The 12096-nt window shown below is 40.1% G+C and overlaps 1 long non-coding RNA gene across 1 annotated transcript in view; it reads left to right on the plus strand.

Moving 5' to 3' along the window:
- LOC116147202 (uncharacterized) overlaps positions 1–12096 on the plus strand; it is a 187105-nt gene that overhangs the window by 36752 nt on the left and 138257 nt on the right. Inside the window, exon 4 of the long non-coding RNA XR_010377684.1 lies at positions 9694–9797. This is a non-coding gene — a long non-coding RNA (uncharacterized LOC116147202). The remainder of the gene's footprint in view (positions 1–9693; positions 9798–12096) is intronic.

Genomic DNA, 12096 nt, shown 5'->3' on the forward strand with positions numbered 1-12096 from the left:
TGCCTTTGTGTCACTGTATTTGAGGGATAAACTTCCAGACCTTCAACTGCTACATTAAAAACAACCCGGATGTTCTTCAACGGTGAAAGGTTAAGCAAACTGTGGTTTGCTTTGCATTCCAAACCATGGTAATAGAAAGGAACAGAATATTGGTACACACTACAACTCGGGTAAAACTAGGGAACTATGTTGAGTGAAAAAAGCCTATCCTAAAAGGCTACATGCTGTATCACTCCCTTTACATGACATTTTTAAGTGACAAAATTTTAGAAATAGAGGACAGATGAGTGATTACTGTGATTTAGGGATGGGATGAGGGTAAAGATAGTTGGAGGGTTGGAGGGAGGTGGGGTTAGTTATAAAGAGGCAAAGAGAATAATCCTTGTGGTGATGGAGTTGCTCAGTGTCTTGACCGTGGTGGTGGAGATGTGAACCCAAATGTGATAAAATTTTATAGGACTATACACACACACACATGCACACACCACACACACACATACATGCACACACACAAATGAGTACAAGTCAGATAGGAAATCTGAATAAGATGAACGGGTTGTATCATTGTCAATAGCCCAATTGTGATACTGTACTGTAATTTACAAAATGTTATCGTTGGGGAAACTGGATAAAGAATTTGCTGCCAGATAAATAGAGATCTTATTTGAGCTAAAGAAATCTACCTGCCAAATATTTTCCTTCTAAAACCTTATTTACAAAATACAAGGAAAAAAATCACCGAACATTTGAGAAAAACCCAACATCGTAAAAGAGGTGCCAAACCTCACTAAACACAAAAACTAGCTCCTGAGCAAGTGGAATTAAAGAGGGAAGGAAGGAAATATTGGCATTAGTACCCGTTCCTCAGAGACAGTCAGGAGCCTCTCACAACCATAAAAATCTGCTAAGAACAATAGAAAGTCAGAGGGACTGTACAAGTGTAGAACAAAGCTCAGATTAGTGGGCTGCACAGCTGAAGGCTGAATTAGAAAACTGGAAGTGAAAGATTCTCCCAGAATGTACAATAAAAGGATAAAAGAATGTAAAAGCTTAAGAAATAGACTAAAAGGCAGGGAGGATAGACCTGTCAGTTACAAAATTAATTGAATCAATGTTCCAAAGAAAGATCATAGAGAATGAAAGGGAGAGAACAATAACAAGAACCATAGAAGGCAATGTCCTAGAGCTGAAGACAGATGCACAGAGTGCTGAGAAGTATTAAAAAAAAAAACAAAAAAAGGAACCCCCACTATGACACATTAGGTAAACTCTAGTTCCCCAAGGATAAGGAGAAAATTTTTGAAACTTCCAGAGGGAAGAAACAGGATTCCAAGAAAGAAAGGAGAATTAGATTGATATCAGACTTCTTGGTAGCAACACTTGTTCCTAGGGAAAAATAAAATCTAAAATTCTGAGAGAAAATTACATTGCACCCGGAATTACCCGTTCAGTCCAACTACCAGTTAAGTATGGGAAAAATAAAGATATTTTCATTTATACAAGTGTATTTTATCATTCAGAGCCCTTCTCTGAGAATATTATTTAAGGGTGTACTCCAGTAAAATGAAAATGGTTTAAAAAAAAAAAAGGAAGATCTAAAACCTAAAAAAGGTAACAGTGATGACACAACAAGCCAATGAATCATATAGTTAAGGGTGAAGAATTTTTAGGTCTAATGCAAAAAGAACAACTTAGAATAAAAACTGCAGTTGCTTTTAATACAAGAAGTCAGAGTGGGGAGTAGGGAGAGAAGTGAAAACATGCTAAAGGTCTTATTAGAATTCACAAGAAGGAGACTGATATTGATTAAATACCACTGTGGAGAGAAAAATAGAATTTAAATTTATATATGTATACATACAAAACAACTAGAAAAAATTGAACAAGGAAAACATCAATCCTACAAAAGTTAGAGGAAGCAAAGGAAAAAATTAAGAAGGTATAACAATAGAAAACATGAAATATGTTGGCAAAGATAAACTCAAGTGTTAGTATTCAAATTAAATATGAATGAGAAACTTACCTATAAAAAGACAGAAACTAAAAAAAAAAAAGGCAGAAACTATAGCTACCATTTAGTGAGTTATTAACCATGTTTTAGGCATTGCACTAAGTACTTTGAATGGATAATTTTATTAAATTCTAATGATAAACTGCAGAGTGGGTTCTATTTTTACTCTACTTTTACTCTTCTGTTAGAGATGAGAAAACTGAAGCTTAACAGAGATTTAACCACTGCTTAAGGTGTAGAATCCAGGCTTAAACCCAACCTCTTTGAGGCTTAAAGCCATGCTCTTAGCATTCTATTACACTACCACTCAGCTTGGCTAAAATAACACTATTTACATGTCATTTATAAGAGATAAACCAAGGCAAAAATATATATAAAATCTGAAAATAAAAGGTTGGAGAAAGTTATACTAGGCAAATGATAACAAAAATGAAAGGAGGCAGGGGCTGTAATGTATTTAATATCAGTGTTATATGATATGAATAAAGCAAGTTTGAGAACAGTGTGTATGGTACAATTCTGTTTATGTTAATAAAAGTTGTGTGTGTGAGTGTGTGCGTGGTGGTGTGAAGGGGGTGTGCACGTGGATTGTTGAAGTTATTGTATAATGCTATTTTACTTGTGTGATTTAAGAAGTTTGTTTCTTTTAATATAAGTAATAAACACCGTTCCTGATCTTCAGTTTATTGGTTTAGCTGGGCAGTTAGGCAGGTGCCCAACTTTCTGCAGTGCAAACCAAGAGAGAAACTAGGGAGAGAGGCTGCATACTGTGTTGGATGAATACAAAAGTAAGCCTTAAAATTGGTGATAGAATGAGGGATGCTTTTCAGGAGCGGTGTCATCACCACTTTTCCCCATCACGCTTTGATAATTCTCCCTTTCCTTTGAAGGTTGAGGAGCAGGCGATCAGGAGGCAGTATATAAGAATGACAGTGTCAGCCACATGTCTCCTCTTCAAAGCAATGGGATGTTTTCAATCAGAAAGAAAAAAAAAAAAAAAAGGGCAACAAAAACAACTCTTCTTATTTCCTCAGAACCGGGTTGTCCGTCCCTTTGCAGTTGCTATGACAACAGCAGCTCTCCTCCTTCTTCACTTGGATCTATTTCCAAACTGAGAACAATGAATGCAAAAGATCAGGAAGTGGGAAAAGCAAGTAGGCATTCAAGACATTAGAATTATTTACCCTGGAGAAGAGAATGCTAAGAGGTGGCAATTATATTGTTCTGGGCTATTAAAGGTTACTACACAGAAGTAGTTCTCTGCTGGGGCCCAAGATAAAGTCAGATTTATTTTAACTGGAGGGAAATAGCTTTCAGGGAAAAAAAAAAGTCCCTGAGAGGAAGTTCCCTGGGACTGCTTTTCCTCTTTCAAAGTAGATTAATGGGAAGGCACCAGAGTTCTGTATCCTGCAGTGGTTGTCAGCTTCCCCAGAAAATTTCTTGATCGGTAAAGCACCAGACCTTAACAACACCAGACACCAAGCCCAGGACTCACTCTGTGAGTTGCGTATTTGTCAAATACCGCTCTGTTTTACATTTATTATCTCACTTAATATTTGCAACAATCCTATAAGCAAGAGACCATTTTTATTTCCATTTTACAGACAAGCTCAGATTGTGGCCTCAGCAGCAAGGCAGGTGGACACTATAGCTGTGTATTTACACCAGGAGGAGCAAATTTGGGGACAGAGGGGAGAAACCAAGGGTTCTCTCCTAGCCGTGCTGTATCTGGCAAATTTATTAGCTGTACAAGGGGAGGTGTCATCTAGGCTGTTGGAAATGCCGTCATATAAGTGACTTCCCTTTACTGTGCCTTAGTTTCCTCCTTTAGAAAACAAGCAATGGCCTTAAAAGTCTATGATCCTTGAGCGATGAAAGTCTGGAGCTAAGGGACTGGATTGATGGACTCTAGCAGTATTACCCAGTTCTCCATCGCATCGAATTTCTCCCCCGCAGAGCACCACTATGAAAACAGTCCTCTTTTGCAGAAACCAAATTATGCTGCATTAGAACTGACCTTCCTAAGGAGCCAGAGGCAATCAGCTGTTGAATAATCACCTGGGAGCATCCCAAGAACTAGGTCTGGGATCTCCCCAGCCTCTGAAGGAGACAAATAGAACATCACACCTGCTGTGAAAGGGGCTGTTTGAACCTCCAAGGAGAGGTTGGGACCTTGGAAGATTACAGCTCATGATTCTTACCAATTTCTTTCCCAGTGGCCCAGAGGCTTTCCTTTATTTTATTTTATTTTACTTTATTTTATTTTATATTTTGATATATATCCATTCTGGACTTTATTTTTAAATTTTTTAAAATATATTTTTATTGAAGTACAGTCAGTTTACAATGTTGTATCAATTTCTGGTGTACAGCACAATACTTCAGTCACATAGGAACATACATATATTCATTTTCATATTCTTCACCATAAGTTACTACCAGATATTGAATATGGTCCCCTGTGCTATACAGTATAAACTTGCTATTTATCTATTTTATATATATAGTTAAGTATCTGCAAATCTCGAACGCCCCAGTTTATCCCACCCCACCCCCTTCCCTCCCTGGTAGCCATAAGTTTTGGGGCTTTCCTTTTTTTAAATAAAAAAAATTTCTCCTAAAGGCCCCAGCAGTCATCTACCACCTGCATCTCATTGACCAGACCAGGTCACGTGGCCATGCTGCCTGCAAGAGGGCTTTAGGGGGGTAAGTATATTTAGTTGGGCGTGTTGTACCCTGAAGTAAATTGGGGTTGTGTTATTCAGGGAAAAAACGAAGGAGATGTGGACAGGCAAATAGCAAGGTCAACCACAGAAGGATACACGAAAAATCTCAGGAATCCAAGGAGCCAAAGGAGAGCCAGGCCTTACAGAGTTTAGAACTGAGGACCAAGATTCTCCGCTTCTAACGAATGGCAGGGAACTGCCATCTTTTCCCTGTACCCCTGTTTTCCTTTCTCTGCCGACCAGCTTCTTCTGTTTACATTCTGTTTCTACTGGATGATAACTTCTGCTCACCTATGGATCATACCAGCTGCTCAACTTTCATTCAGCTGCTTCAGTTTCTCAATTCCAAATTCAGGAAAATACCAGATTGGATGCTTTTTTTGAGTGAGGCTTACAAATCATTGATTATTGTCTAGCCAATGGATGACCCAAACTTGGCTGGACAGTGGATGGGCTCCTGTGATTTGAGTCTTGGCCACACACTTAGAGCAAGAACTGTGAGGGGTAGTTTCCCTTTGAGGGGGCTTTGGGAGGAGGAGATCATGTAGAATTTCTACTTTCTCTGGGAAGTAGAAGGTGAGATCTTAACCCAAGAGAATACAGAAAGTTTAGGAGACTACCTGAAGCAACTACAGAAAAAGGAAACCTAGAAGATAGCAGCATTAAGGGTCCAGTTGAGTTTTCCGATCAACATTTTGCAAGGATTCCATTCTCTATGATCATGTGAGTTCTTCCAGCAGAGTTCACAGCCTAGTAAAGATGCACGGGTTTGGGTTCATCCAGGGTTAGAATTTTCCCAGGTAAGTGAAAAAGTCAGACATGGATACAGAGGATCAAAAGATTAAAAGGAAGGAAGAAAGGGGGGAAGGAAAGGAAGGAAGGAAGGAAGGAAGAAAAAGCTGGGATGATTACCAGCTGTTGGCAAAGAGAAATCTTAGAATTTAAGATTTCAGAGGCATGGCATGTCTGGTCGGATGACTGCACAGTGTAGGGTATGGTCATGGGGAGGGGATAGACAAAGACAAGTACAGGTGAAGGCCACGGAGTTGGGAAGGGAAAAGATTTGAAAGGCATAGTTAGTGATGGCTTGCCCAGATGGATACTAAAGTCACTTGGGGTAGTGGCAGGATTTGGCATGGAGAGGAAAACGGTACACCAGGATATAGAAGAGTGGGTAGCTATGAGGTGAAGGTAGGGAGAGTCAAAGCTGAGCATCATTTTGATTCCTCTCTCTTCCTCACTATCCAGCCCAACAAGTTACCAGGTCTTGTAAGTTCTATTCTGTAAAAATTTAATCTAGGTCATCTTTCTATTTACACTGCCATCACCCTGGTCCAAGCCACCATTTTCTCCCACCTTTACCACTTTGGTAACCAGACAACATTTGCTTGTGACCTTCTTCAGACCATTCTCCGCGCTATAGCTGAGTGGTCTTTTTAAAATTATGAATCTTACCACAGCTAAAGACCTTTCAATGGCTTTCCATTGCTCTTAGGATAAAATCTATGTAGGAAATTGTATTTGTGTTCAACATAGATGATGTCCCTTTGTGGTGAAGGATTCTGGGTCCCTGCCTCTCTGACGTTAGGCTTGGTCATGTGACTTGAAGGGACTCCCCCATCCCCTGATGCAAGAGGATTGTATATTCCTACCTTATTGAGCACAAAAGTAGCCATGTGGCTTGCTTTGGCTAATGGAATGAGAATATGTGTTCCTTCTAAGCAGAAGCTTTAAGAGCTCTATATATGGCTCCTTATTTTTCTCTTTTCCCTCTTTTGTAAGACTGGCATTGGCCCAGATAAAGTCTGATCCAGCAGGCATGAGGGCAGCACAAAGACAAGACCCACAATGGACATATAATATGAGTTGGAAACAGACTGCTGTTGTAAGCCATTGATATTTATTGCTACAGCAAAACTTAATATGGTCTGTAAGGCTCTGAATGATTTAATGATTTGGTCTAAGTTCTCCCCCCCTCCCCACCCAGTTCTCTCAAACATTTCTCCCTTTACCTGACTAACTGCTATTTTTCTTCCAGCTCCCAGCTTAAATGTCACTTTACTAGAGAAGTCTCTTATTAGTCTCCACTTGTCCCCCCGCCGCCCCCAACATGGGACTAATTTAGGTTGACTATTATTCTACCTCATAACATCTTTTCTATTTCCTTCATATCACTCAAGCACAGTCTGTAATATTTTTTGAGCATGATTATCTGCTTACCACAGGAGAATGTAAGTTCAGAGAGGACAGAAATTATGTCCACGTCATTCTTCATCATGTCCCAGGGCCTGGGATACAATAAGCACTCAATATTTTTTGATCGAAGGGGCAAATCTGAGTCCAGATCACAGGTGAGCACAGAAGCCAGAGACAGTCTGAGGTATCAAATGGGAGAGAGGGGTGGGAAGCAAGAAATGGATTCAGTGCAAACAGGAGCAGGTTGTGGGGAGAGAAGGGTGGTGCGTGGAGAAGTGGCCAAAGGCAGAAGGTCTCAGGGGACAGGGCCTCTTACAAGATGCTATTCCGACAGGAAGGGAGGTAGCTTTTCAGGACAAAGAGTAGGCTTGTGTGGTAAGCTACCATCCTGTCTCTCCTGTCTGTCTTCTCATTTTGCGGTTTCTCATTTCATCAGCTTGTTGGACATCTTCTAGATGCTGGGAATTAGTAGGGATGCAGTTACTAAATAATTTAATTCTGAGTTTCTTGTGCTTACTCAACTGAGGAAGACAGACATGAGCCCAATAGTTAACAGAGTGATAGATGAATCCTTCAAAAGAGAAATTCAGAGGCCATGGGAAATCCCATAGGGAAACAAAGCTGTGTTTACCTTTCTATCTCTGCCTCTTCTACTCTGTCTATCTGCAATGTCCTTCTTGCTCTTTGCTTGCCCAAATTTTACCCGTTCTTCAAGGCTTCAATTCAGAAGGTACTTTATTTAAAAGGGCCATAATCCTGTGGTGAGGGAATTTCTCTACTAACCCACCAATGGTCAAAAGATGCTATGGTCCAGGGTCACTCAAGATAATGCTAATTCTGTCTGGGTCCTTGTCACCCTTATGTGAATGAAGAATCACAGGTGTTTCCACTGGGATGCTGCCAGTGTATACTGGGATGGAGAAAGCTAGTGGAAGGGTATGGGTTGGACACTGATAGCATTGGCTGAACTTCCTCATTGCCTCATATTAACTCCCACAACCAGCCCTTCCTTCTCACCTCCCACCCCCACTGTGTTTTGATGGGGCCACATGCCTCTAGTATATTCCACCTTAATTTGTGTGTTCATGTTTTTCTCTTACTTTCCTATAAGCTCCTGGAGGCAGGTACCATGTCTGATTCATCTTTTTATCCTCCCCATGGTTTAGCAGAGGTCCTGTCACAGAGAATCTGTTTACTCAATAAATGTTTACAGAGTTGAATTGTGGGGGATACCATTGCTCCCCAGGGCACTATTAAATCAGATCCATTCTTTTTTCTTTTTTTTTTAACACCATCAAAAGATATAGTCATGACATTGTCATTGAGTCAGAGAACCCATTTCTAGAATTTTATCCATTAAAATTTTAAAAACTATAATCAAAAGAATAGACATACATGGTAACAAGTCATATAATACAGACCCCTTATTGACAAAAAGTAACAGCCTTTCACTCCACCTACTGTCTTCTCTCCAGAGGCATCTTCTTTTTAACTATTTCTGTTTGTTGCCACCAGAACTCTAAATAATACACTTATGTCTCTATATTTTGGTTTATCCACTGCAGGCATTTTTTATTTCTTCTTTTCTATGAAAGATGAGGGTTTAGTTCAGGTACACACACACGCTAACCCTCCCATCTTTCTCCTCCCAGTTATTTGCTTTCCGTTCCTTAAAAGTTAACGTGTATAGTTTTACATAACTTTGTTTACATGCTGTTCTCTATCCTCCCACTTATGTCATCAATATTATTTTCTTTCATTCTTTGTGAAATGAGGACATCAGCGTTTCCTTTCACTTTTCCTTCTGTCTCAACTTACCCTCCCATCTCCCCTTCCCTGACTGCTGCCCCGTTAGTTCATTTTGCCATCGTGCTTAACAGCTACGTTCTGTTCTTTGAACACGGGCAAGTGCTTTGCCAACAGGTTGACCCTAAAAACGAAACACAAATCAGCATTCTCATTACAGTGATATAATTATTATTCACTCCTGGACCGAGGATTGAACTAGGATTACATTTTTTTTTTTTCCCTACAGGTCTAAAGTCACAGTCCTTAGGTCATTCAATTAAGAATGACAAAAGCATCAAGGTTAAACGATTTTTATAGGCTTCTGTCAGTGGTTTAAAGTCATGCCACATTTAATTACTTTCCTTTTAGACCATGACTTTCTTATAATGTTTAAAGCCTGGAGCTCTTAATTGCCTCTTTATTTGTTGCCAAAAATATAATGTTCCTTTATCGTGTCTTCAGCTTTTCCACTCCTCAGTTAAATCATTACCGAGTATATTTCTCTGGTACATCCCCCTCTTCCAACACCTCTTGGAAGGAATGGGATGTGGGAGGATTGGGGACACTCTGCCTGCTATGTTGCACCATAAGCTCTTCTCCATTTTTGAAATTTATTTAAAAAAATATAATTTTGTTAAGTGTGATTGTGACCAAGAATTATTCTAGGTTCTGAATGATTCCCATGCCAGGCCAGATAACCTCTCTCTCATACTGGACTTTCCCATATTTTCAGTTTTGTTAGTCTCTGCACCTTCATTTTCTTATCAATAAAATGGGGATAAGAAATTCAAAAGATGTCACAGGATAAATGACTAGAAATTACAATTCTTGGCCTTTTTGTGGCAAGCTATATACAAGAGCTATATATAAGGTTATTAAGCTTATAAGAAAATAAAAATAAATTGGTAGAAATCTCCCTGTGAATAGCATAGGGACATTGTAAAGTACACATTATTTTTATTTCTGTGGTAGGGGCCTCCTGATCCTCTGTGATATTCTTTGGACTGGGACACAATCTGATACCAGCTTCAGGACCAAGACTGCCCAGTGACTGAGGATGGAGGCTGGAGCCTCAGGTAAGCTTAGGTGCCATGTTGAACCATACGCTTGACCTTTGGCGGGTACAAATGTTCTCGCCTACTTCTCAGGTCTAGTTAAAAGTCCTTACGGAGGCGTCACACAGGGAGAAGAAAAACTCCTCCTGGACTGTTACAGACTTTCTATATCTCAAAAGGAGCAGAGATCTCATTAAATCTATAGGATCTTCTCCTCTACTCTGAAGCCAGATTTGGGTTACTCAAAAATTAAAATGATTTGATGGTTACTGCCCACTGTCCTTTCCCGTCTCAGCTTAAAGATTACTAGGTCTTTCTTCCTTCCCTCCTTTCTCTTTCTTTCTCTCTCTCTCTTTTTCTCTTTTTCTCTCTTTCTCTCTTTCTCTCTCTCTCTCTTCCTTCCTTCCTTCCTTCCTTCCTTCCTTCCTTCCTTCCTTCCTTCCTCTCTTTCTTTCCTGGTAGGGAGAGGTAATTAGGTTTATGTATTGACTTTAATGGGTCTACTGCGGATTGAGCCCAGGACCTCACTCATGCTAAATGTGTACTCTACCCCTGAGCTATACGCTCCTCGACAAAGGTCACCTTCTTAGGGAGCTCCCTCCCGACTCTGTGGACTAGGTTAACTCCCCTTGTAACACACTCTCTGAGTTGGTCAGAGCCCTTTGCCTTCCAAAGGGCAGATACTCAAACCAAATTTGTTTAAGCAGAAAGGGAATTTCCTGAGACACACAATTGAGAACCATGTAACATTCATGGATAAAACCTCCGTGGAAACAGGAGCTGAAGTTATGTCATGCCGTTTGCTGTCTCTCCTTGCCCCTTGCCTTTGCTGCTGCTGCCTATTTCTCCCCCGCCCCTTTTCCCTCCCTCCTCTTCCTCCTCTTCTTTTTTCTTTCCTTCCTCCCTCTTTCCTTCCTTTCTCCCTTTCTTCCTTTTAAAAAAACATGTTTTGAGCATTTTGTACTACTGAAGTTCTATTCAAGTTGACATTAACCTTATAGCCCTCGGTCCTGTTAGAGGCAGCAAGTACGCCTTTCTCCCAGATCTCTGTGTCACACTTCAGAGAAGATGCTAATTGACCTTTCTCATATTAAGCTTCCACCCCTGTACCAGTTGTAACCAGGGGAGTGGGGTATACATACTGGATTACCCATGTCTAGTTCATGTGTTCGCTCCAGATCTCACAGAACAATGTTTTGTTGTCTGGAATGAGGGGCTGTGTTGTCTGAAGAAGGGATGGAGGGTGTTGAGCTTACAAAACAACAGTAACCATTTCCGTCAGACCCAATACTTGCTTTCTTTCATCTGTGTACCATAAAGCTAACAAAGCTTCAAGCTTCAGGCCCCTTTCCTTGATTGGGCCTTTTTAAAATTTGCAAAAGTGAAATATTTTAAGTGCCATCCATTAGGACTCATGTCCCCTCTCCTCTGTGTCCCCTTCATGTTGAGCGCCTTTGGGGAGGCTGCAGGCAGCTTGCTGTAACCGAGCAGAGGTCAGGTCAGGATGCATTTTAGTTTGCGGCTAATGAGATCGATTTATGGAGTCTGCAGTTACTTATGCCTATGGTTAAACCATTGTTAGCAATCCCATGATAAACAATGACTTTCAGGTAAACTTCTCCCGCCCACCCTGCCAGCTCATGGGGTGATGCAGCCTGACAGTCAGAGCCAGGATTGCATCCATGTTTGGAATGTGCCCTTCAGTACTTGGCACCAGAACTATCCCAGCAATGGATGAGAAGCAAAGTTTGGCATGTGCACAGCTGAAGGCCCTTCTAGCAAAGAGTCTCCCAAATCTTATACCTCACACAGGAAAGCAACAGAATAGAGGTCTTCCAACTTAGGACACACAATTTTCAAAATTTTCGTAACATACCCATAAAGAATGATGAAGCTTAGAGAAACAATTAATTAAAAAATAAATTTGAATCCACCATCCTAGAAGAAATACTGAATTATCTGTCTAGTTCCTCCATGGAAATTATGTTACAAAATTGTCTTCATACAAAGAAGCAGTCACAGAGTATGAGGCCAAATATGTGGGAAAAGAAATATAAATATTATAATATTTTCTCCAGGATTTTGTGGTTTGCAGGATTTGTCAGTTTTTAAAAATTTGTAGTTTGTTGTGATTTCCTTACTCATTATTATTATTATTTTTGCATTCTTTTTTACTGAAGTGTAGTCAGTTTACAATGTTGTGTCAATTTCTTGTGTACAGCATAATAGTTCAGTCATAATGTACATACACATATTCCTTTTCATATTCTTTTCATTATAGGTTACTACATGATATTGAATATAGTTCCCTGTGCTAGAC

The sequence above is a fragment of the Camelus dromedarius genome, chromosome 24 (assembly GCF_036321535.1).
Source record: "Camelus dromedarius isolate mCamDro1 chromosome 24, mCamDro1.pat, whole genome shotgun sequence".
NCBI lineage: Eukaryota > Metazoa > Chordata > Mammalia > Artiodactyla > Camelidae > Camelus > Camelus dromedarius.